The sequence below is a fragment of the Bidens hawaiensis genome, unplaced genomic scaffold (assembly GCF_021521415.1).
Source record: "Bidens hawaiensis isolate Kalapana, Puna unplaced genomic scaffold, B.hawaiensis_p1.1 tig00015194_1, whole genome shotgun sequence".
Lineage (NCBI taxonomy): Eukaryota > Viridiplantae > Streptophyta > Magnoliopsida > Asterales > Asteraceae > Bidens > Bidens hawaiensis.
Genome location: NW_027492349.1, coordinates 146,681 through 156,784, shown reverse-complemented (window position 1 = coordinate 156,784; position 10,104 = coordinate 146,681). Strand labels below are relative to the sequence as shown.

The following is a 10,104-nucleotide window of genomic DNA, read 5'->3' as shown; positions in this document are numbered from 1 at the left end:
ATTTCAAACCGAAATTGACATGAAAAGATTCATCTTAGTTTCAACTTTCAACTTCTCCTTAAACTGTGTTCAAACATGTTGACTTGGAAGTTCATTAAGTTCAAACTAAAATATGAAATTTCTGGATGGATACCACTTCTTTTCATAAAAAATTAAAAACTTGATTTTCTTTAAGTGACAGTTGAATCTTGAAAAAATGACAATTGCCATGCAACAAAAGGGAAGATGTATTGAAATATTGTATGGTTTATGAACTTCGACACAAAAACTCACTCTATCGACCTGTTAATGAAATAGTCACAATATTAACCGAAGGTTCTTGTGTCGTGTGTGCACTCTGGTCGAGCTCAGGCTCGGTGAAAAATGCAGGTGGTTTAGGCTGAGGCAATACACCATCATTGCCCAACATTAATACCACCGATGACATTGTTGGCCTATCTTCTGCATGATTTTGCACACATAACAGACCAATGTGTATCGATCTCTGTACCTCAGAGACGACACAAGAGTCAAGTAAACGTTGCGCCAATGTCGAAGCATGAAATGAATCTGACCTGATCCATGACGATGTTTCCACGGATTTTCGAGATGAACGAACCACGTCTTGATCTTCTTCTCCGGTTGCTTGAGACCTGCAATGGTTTTTCGGGGGTGTGGAGGTGACTGCTAAGAAATCTAAAAGATCTATTGTTTACAGACACAAAAAAGTGGTGGTGGCTCTTATTGAGCATGACCTCTTAATAAGGAGGTGGAGACCTCCTTATATAGAGAGCCTCATGGCCACCATCATGGTACCCTAATGGGCCTAGCCCAGTTAGGGTTACCTCCACAAAACCCCCTCAGCCCAATAACATTGTATTAGTCCATATAATAAAATAAGCCGAACATAATAAATTTAGGGTCGTAAAACCGGGTTTAGTACCATACCCCTACACCAACCAGATCAAGACTCTTGCCATTGTTATAAAGTCTCCACGCCTAACATATATCAGATTTAGTAAATTCTAAGTATAATATTCAAGTTAGACTAGAATCATTTATGAAATAATGAACAAGTTTGATCACTGTGTAGTGAACTTACGTGTCCAAGAAGGTTGTCACGGTGCTCGTGAGAAGAGAATTCTCGGTTCCGCACCCCGCTTACAATTTCCAAAACTAAAACACCGAAGCTAAAAACATCTGACTTTACAGAGAAAACTCCATGAACTGCATACTCTGGAGGAATGTAACCACTGCAAAGAATTTGACAAATCCATTAGTATGAGCAACTGAGCATATTAAATTTATCCACATCTAAACGTCGGCTCCTAAAACCCGAGTCTTCTTTTTTTTTTTTTTTTTCTAACTTGGGCATTCCAGTTTGACTTTTTAAACCTTGTTTTGACTTTCTAATTTTGACTCATAAATTACATAGATTTCTTGACTAATTCTAAGTTAACAGAGAGTGAGATTTGGTTCAAGATTCTTACTAAGTGCCAACCACATTCTTTGTCTTAGCCCGAGTCTCATAACCTTTGAATCTTCTAGCAAGCCCAAAATCTGATATCTTCGGGTTCATGTCATTGTCCAGCAAAATATTGGCGGCTTTTAGATCTCTATGTATGACACGAAGGCGGGAATCTTGATGTAGATAAAGAAGCCCTCGAGCAATTCCGTTGATGATGTGGAACCTTTTATTCCAATCAAGTATTAAACTTTGAGTCTCATCTGCACAAAATTAACTATCGAATTTAATTCGGATGAAATGAGTACATCAATCAAAGAGATTCTTACCAAATAAAAATGTATCTAGGCTTCTATTGGGCATGTATTCATAAACCAACATGATTTCATGTTTTTGAGCACAAAATCCTAAAAGTTTCACAAGGTTTCGATGCTGAAGCCTGTGAATACACCTAACCTCGTTTACAAACTCGTCAAGTCCTTGTGTAGATGTTTCTGATAACCGCTTCACTGCTATTTCTCGCCCGTCTTCCATTACACCCTTAAGATATTACAAACATGATCATTAGCATCAAGACAAATATGCATGAATATATTATTATGTTACCTTGTAAACAGTACCAAAGCCACCTTCTCCAAGCTTATTGTTGACTGAGAAGTTATTGGTCAACTTAGATAATTCAGAAAAACTGAAAAATGGCAACTCGAAATCGTTTCCCTGGCCCCTCCAGTATAATCTTCAGAAAGCGTTTTTACTAGATTACCTAAAAAGCGATACGTACGATTATTTCAGTACACACAAGGCATATACACAACCATATGTTTACACACACACATATTGCAGTACCTTGCTTTCGAGTAGGAGACGGTTTCTTCTTCCAAGCATACACTCCCATAGTCACGCTCACGCCTACAAGAACCAAACCAACCATAGTTGCAGCCACCGCTATGATTACTTTCCTGTTAAAGCGAGAGTGCATAGCTGAAAGGCATATAAACAACGATATGTTGACTCCGGTTCTAGGTAAACAATCGCATAAATAATGTCTAAGATATAAGCTTGATGCATACCTGATAACTTGGATGAGGCTATTCTTATGTAAAGTTCTTGATTTTCATTATGTTCTCTAATATCCATCAGATCATCAAACCAAAGCAAGCATCCATTTCCACCTCTTCTAATATCCATATTTCCATAAGCTGTACACGAACGGTTCCCGTTACATGCCTGCTTACATTCTCTAAGGTTCATGCTCAGATTATACCATGAACGTGTTAGGTATTACGTGTACGCGGCTGACCCGAAAGGAGTCGGATAGGGTGACAGAAATCAATACAATACAACGGTATTTCTAATTGATTTCTAAAACGAACAATAATACGTAAACGCAGCGGATAAACGAGAAGTAAAACTGAACCAATAAATAACCCAAACAGAAAACTGAAACGAAAGCAATGAACCTGATTCCGCTTCTTTTCTGAACGAGAGGGTCAAACTTGATATACACTGCTTTGACTTTGCAATGACAATTTCAATATTAAACAATAATGGCGGCGGCAGTATAACTCAAGAACACATATAACAAATTCCAATCACACACATTCCTATCATGTAATAATAATTGTTATATGGCAGTGGCTTTTCACAAGCACACAATCTTCCAAACAAAACAATATAAATATGCTTTTGGTGGTGGCAGTGGGGTTTACGAAACACAGATTCAAAACACAATAATAATAATAATAATCGTAAAGCAATAAAGATGAACACGGGATTTACGTGGTTCGGTCACGGTGTGTAACCTACGTCCACGGGCAACGAACAGGGTCTCTTCTTTTATTGAGGTGTTAAAGAAATTACAAGATACAACATTGTTTATATAGGGAGGCTAACTAGGGTTTATTTCTTTCTCCATAAGTTACAAGAAATAATATAAAACGGGCCACTAAAATTGAGTGGGTGGCCAGCCCATTCAACCCTTCTAGTCTTCAACTGCCCAACCCAAGACGGGCCGGGGCAACACCCGTATTAAACCCAACAATCTCCCACTTGGAGCCTCGGAACGTCTTCACTTGCTCCACCTGTAAACACACCCGTACCTGTAATCTTTTGTCTTCAACCTGTTCGTCGCCACCTCCTCAACACTATTCCTGGAGACCAACTGAAGCTACACATAGCTTCAGTTTGTCCAAGGTCACAACCTTGGTAAACATATCCGCCGGATTCCTGTCTCCCCTAATGTTGTCCAACCGAATAGTCCCATCACTGACTAAACCCCGAATGTAATGATAACGCATATGAATGTGCTTTGTTTTACCATGATACACAGGATTCTTGGCTAATTTCACAGCACTTTCATTATCGCAGTACAATGGATAATCTGTTTGTTCCCTGCCTAACTCCTCTAAGAAAGTCCTCAACCAAACAAGCTCTTTACTCGCTTCAGCAGCTGCCATATACTCAGCTTCTGTGGTTGAGAGTGCCACACTCTTTTGCAGTCTAGACTTCCAACAGATTGCAGTATCCCCCATAGTGAACACATATCCCGTAGTACTCTTATAAGTCTCCTTACATCCGCCCAAGTCAGCATCTGAAAACCCTTTAAGAATTGCATTCTTGCCTTTAAAGCATAACGCCATCTTTGAAGTTCCCTTTAGGTACCTAAGCAGCCACTTCACTGCTTCCCAATGTGCTTTCCCTGGATTTGACATGAACCTGCTAATAACTCCCACTGCGTGAGCGATATCAGGTCTCGTGCATACCATTGCATACATAAGACTACCCACTGCAGATGCATAAGGAATCTTTGCCATATCTGCCTTTTCTCCATCAGTACTAGGAGACTGATCCTTAGAAAGTTTAATATGACTACCCATAGGTGTACTTCGAGTAGCGGTTTTCTCATCGCTTATGTTAAACTTCTCTAAAATCTTCCATATGTATTTCTCCTGAGATAAAGTTAGAGAACTGTCCTTCTTGTTTCTGGTGATGCTCATGCCAAGAATTTGCTTGGCTGGACCTAAATCTTTCATTTCAAATTCTTCAGACATCTGTCGCTTCAACTTATTAATCTCTGACATGTCTGAACCGGCAATCAACATATCATCTACATACAACAGTAGAATGATATAAGAACTGGCGAATTTCTTGAGATAACAACAGTGGTCCATCTCACATCTTTTGTATCCATTCCTGCCCATAAAATCATCAAACTTGATATACCACTGCCTGGGCGCCTGCTTCAACCCATAAAGACTCTTCTTTAACTTGCACACCATGCTTTCTTTACCAACTGTTTGAAACCCCTCTGGCTGTGCCATGTAGATATCCTCCTCAAGGTCACCATGCAGAAAAGCTGTCTTCACATCCAACTGCTCCAGATGTAAGTTTTCTGCAGCCACAATACTAAGCACCAGTCTGATTGTAGTCATTTTTACCACAGGGGAAAATATCTCATTATAATCAACCCCATGCTTTTGTTGGAACCCTTTCACTACCAATCGTGCTTTGTATCTCTTTGTATCATCACTTTCATCCTTGATCCTGAATACCCATCGGTTCTGAAGAGCTTTCTTCCCGGCCGGAAGCTTTGTAAGAACCCAAGTCTCGTTCTTGTTAAGTGAATCCATCTCTTCTCTCATCGCTTTCTCCCACTGAGACGAGTCTTTCAAGCTCATTACTTCAGAGTAACACTGTGGTTCACCATTCTCTGTCAGTAGAAGGTAATTAACAGAAGGAGAATATCTCTTAGGAGGTCTAATGGTTCTGGAAGACCTCCTAACCTCTAGCTGAGGTGTAATCATTTCTTGTTCTAGTGGAGACTGTTCAGTATTAGGCTCTGAACTCCCACTGTCAGAGAAATCCTCAAATTCATCTGCATTTTCTTCCAAAACCTCTTCTGATGTTTCGGAGCTCTGACTATCAACCTTCTCACTTGAATCTTCAAACTCTACATGTTCTTTATCAACTTCTTGTGTGAATGACTTTCTATCTTTGTAAAGTCTTGCTTCATTAAAAACCGGATCACGAGCCCGACATACCTTTCTGGCCTCTGGATCCCAAAGCCTATAGCCCATCTTTGCGTCTCCATAGCCTATAAAAGTACACTTCTTCGCCTTAGGGTCAAGCTTGTCCCTCTCAGTATCTTTTATCCCAATGTAAGCATCACAACCGAACACTTTAAGATGTTTGAATTTAACCTCTTTTCCACTCCATACTTCCTCTGGAAGTCTGAATCCAAGAGGAACTGACGGTCCTCTATTTATAAGATATGCAGCAGTGTTGACTGCATCTGCCCAGAAGGTCTTTGGAAGCCCTGCATTTAACCTCATTGCCCTAGCTCTTTCATTCAGTGTCCTATTAATTCTTTCGGCTACTCCATTCTGCTGTGGCGTACCGGGAACGGTATTAATCATCTTTATACCCCTCTCAGCACAGTAATTAACGAATTCCTTGCTGATGTACTCCCCACCATTGTCAGACTTTAAACACTTCACTTTCAGATTCGTTTCCATCTCCACGGCTGCCCTCCATTTCTTAAAAATCTCAAATACCTCGAACTTGTTTTTGAGAAAATAGACCCATAGCTTCCGTGTAGCGTCATCAATGAAAGTAACGTAGTAGTTGGAGCCTCCTAATGATGATACTGGTGTTGGTCCATACACATCAGTATGAACGAGCTCAAGTTTCTTTGCTTTAAGTGTTTTTCCTGATTTTATGAAGGTGACCCGTTTCTTCTTGCCAAGCACACAAGGTTCACAGAACCCTGTATCAAGTTCCACCTTTTTCAAATCAGGAAATTTTCCTTTCTCTGCCAGTATCTTCAAACCTTTCTCACTCATGTGGCCGAGTCGTTGATGCCACAAACATGATGGACTCGGTCCACTAGCCACTGAATTCACCTCTCCCGCTGAGATTTCTGCCACGTACAACGTACCCTTTTTCTTCCCGCGAGCAATTACCAAGTTACCTTTTATGACCTTCCATTGCCCTCCTCTGAAAGTAACACTATAACCTTCAACATCAAGCTGCCCAATAGAAATCAGCATCTTCCTTAACCCAGGAATTATTCTGACATCTTTCAGAGTCCATGTAGTTCCTAAAGAAGTCTTCAAGTCGATATCCCCCATCCCGGTAATATCTAGAGCCTCATTATTCGCCAAACGGACTTTACCAAAGTTTCCTGTTCTAACATTCATTAGGCTCTTTGTGCTAAACGTGGCATGGAAAGACGCACCAGAGTCCATGATCCAAGACTCAACTGTGTTCTCAACACAACAGACTAGGGCTTCATAATCTGAAACTTCATTTGTAGCAGCATTTACTTCCGAAGTAGATTTTACTTCCTTTTTCTGTTGAGGTGCTGGAGGGTTGGTACATTGACTTCTGAAATGCCCATTCTCCTGGCAATTCCAGCAGGTAATATCTTTTCTTGGTCTAGACTTGCTTCTTTTCTTAGATTTTGATCTACCCCTGTTGCCTCCTTTGTTCTTGCTTCTCCCTCTACCTTCAGCACTTAGCAAAGTGCTTGATGATTCTCCATTATTCCTCCTTCTAGAATCTTCATTCAAAATCAGGTCACGAACTTTGTTGAAAGTCAAGGCATCCGAACCAACTGAACTGGTGACTGCAGTGATAGTTCCTGACCAGCTGTCAGGTAATGAAGACAAAAGTAGGCAAGCTTGCAATTCATCATCAATCTTGAACTTCACCGATGATAAACGTCTCAGGTGAGAATTGAAGGTGTATATGTGTTCGGTAACAGAACCTCCCTCTTTCATGCGTGTGTTTACCAACTCCCGGATTAGGAACACCTTATTTGCAGATGATGGCTTCTCATACATGTTTGACAACGCCTCCATGATTCCACGCGCTGTGGTTTCGTCTAAGATGTTGTACGCCACGTTCATAGACAAGGCAAGCCTAATTGTTGACTTCGCCTTCTTGTCAATAGCTTTCCACTCATCTGTAATCTTTTCTGGCGGTTCCTCCAAAGCCACATCTAGATCTTTCTGTATTAGCAAATCCGTGATTTGCATCTTCCACCATCCAAAGTTTTGTCCATCGAACTTCTCGATTTTCGTTTTACCCTCATCAGCCATAATACCGGAGATCAAAGAGTGAGAGCCAACACTGGCTCTGATACCACTTGTTAGGTATTACGTGTACGCGGCTGACCCGAAAGGAGTCGGATAGGGTGACAGAAATCAATACAATACAACGGTATTTCTAATTGATTTCTAAAACGAACAATAATACGTAAACGCAGCGGATAAACGAGAAGTAAAACTGAACCAATAAATAACCCAAACAGAAAACTGAAACGAAAGCAATGAACCTGATTCCGCTTCTTTTCTGAATGAGAGGGTCAAACTTGATATACACTGCTTTGACTTTGCAATGACAATTTCAATATTAAACAATAATGGCGGCGGCAGTATAACTCAAGAACACATATAACAAATTCCAATCACACACATTCCTATCATGTAATAATAATTGTTATATGGCAGTGGCTTTTCACAAGCACACAATCTTCCAAACAAAACAATATAAATATGCTTTTGGTGGTGGCAGTGGGGTTTACGAAACACAGATTCAAAACACAATAATAATAATAATAATCGTAAAGCAATAAAGATGAACACGGGATTTACGTGGTTCGGTCACGGTGTGTAACCTACGTCCACGGGCAACGAACAGGGTCTCTTCTTTTATTGAGGTGTTAAAGAAATTACAAGATACAACATTGTTTATATAGGGAGGCTAACTAGGGTTTATTTCTTTCTCCATAAGTTACAAGAAATAATATAAAACGGGCCACTAAAATTGAGTGGGTGGCTAGCCCATTCAACCCTTCTAGTCTTCAACTGCCCAACCCAAGACGGGCCGGGGCAACACCCGTATTAAACCCAACAGAACGTCGAGTGTCTGGCAGTTTCACACCCGAAAGTTTTCGAAATCCGTCTTCATTCCCAAAAGTTAATGGCTTTTCACGTTGACAACCGCCTGACCAATTTCCCGCATTCCATTGTACCGGATATCTTGGTTCAAACCCTTCCAAACAACCGCATACAGGTGAACTGTTAATGTTACATATACCGAATGCACCACAAAGTCCATATTGGGCACACATATCAACCGTTGTGGCCAAATATGGCATCCAACCTTGGGCAGGGTCCATCCAGTTCAACCGCATTTCGTTTCCTTCTGGACTTATATACACCCGTGACATAACCGCGCTGTTAATAAGATGAAATATACTATACACCTCTTTTTCATTGAAGATAAAATCATACGTGTATATCGGATTTGGCTTACTAGGAAAGCCACTAAACCTAACACCAGTCCATGGTCCAAACCTCAACTGTAAAACCGAACCTCGCCTTTGAAACGCTTGTGGATATCCATTTGTATCCATCCAACTTACATACAGACCCGAAGAAGGATCATCCATACTTTTCCAAGATGTCAAGCGCCTGTCTAGGCCCGTTACCAAATCCTTCCCAAATTTCATTCCGGCTAGCAACGTGTCGGTTGGATAATCAAAGCTTTGCCAAATGAAATCTTGGTCAGTGCTAATATTATTATTGTTATTATTATTAGTATTACTATCATAGACAACAAGGTTACCAGAATCAAGAAGCTTTGTTACAAGGTTATTATTACTGACCGATACTGACGAACTGGTAGACCAGATCATGGTATTATTATTATTGTCACTAAACAGCAGTAGCTTTCCATTGTTATTGACTCTGAGCACGCCTGTGGTACCGATGAGTGGCGCTTCTCTGTTAGCAACCCATACAACCGTCTGTGGAGATATTTTCTTATACCATATCCCCAAGTATCGGTTCCTCGAGTTACCAGGGCTAAAGAAGCCCAACTCATATGTTCCATCAGCTGAAACAAGTGTATCATTATCTCTGAGTGTTTGACCTGCAGTTATCGTGTCCACTGCAGCATAACTTGATAGCATCAAGAACAAAGTGCCAGAAAACAACAGAAGTTGCGAAAAAACACTCATTGATGCGGTTTGCAGTCGTCGGTTTAACTAAAGAATTGTGTAAGTTGAGACATAATATATTTGGGTTCAATTATTTTGATCATTAAATGAACATAGACCCACAAAAGATTAAATCTATCCATATAGTCGTATCATGATAACCGTTTGTTAAGGCTTTGCTATAAATGCTTGAAGGCTTGTATTTGTTGAGTTGACAATATGACATGGTCTTATATCCATAGCATTATTTATAGCATAATGATGGGTCCTCATACTTCAGCTGCTTTCATTCATGTTTTCCAACTAAAAATGTTGAGACACCATGCTGAAACTTAATATTCTTTAAAAAGTAAATAAACCCTAATAATACTCGTGTGGAGCCAGTTATGCATCAAGCACTAAGTTAAGCGCGTCCCAGGCCGGTTACACGCGTTACATAGTGCTGAACGGGCGTTTTCCGGTCCCGGTACGTGTAACCGGCTCTGCACGCATAAGCAGCACCAAAATGCACGTGGCATGGCCAGCATTTAAAGACGCGCAACCTATGTCACTCGTGTGACCGACGCCTAAACGTGGGTAACCGGTGCTGAAAACCAGAAGCAAAGCTGAAATGTACGGTATTTAAAAAAAGAAGTCGCACCAACTCGTTTCGACC

At 40.6% G+C, this 10,104-nt stretch overlaps 1 pseudogene; it reads right to left on the bottom strand.

Annotated features, from left to right (window-relative positions):
• Positions 1-233: 233 nt before the first annotated feature.
• Positions 234-9,470, bottom strand: LOC143548525 (G-type lectin S-receptor-like serine/threonine-protein kinase At4g27290; annotated as a pseudogene).
• Between the last annotated feature and the right edge of the window lie 634 nt (positions 9,471-10,104).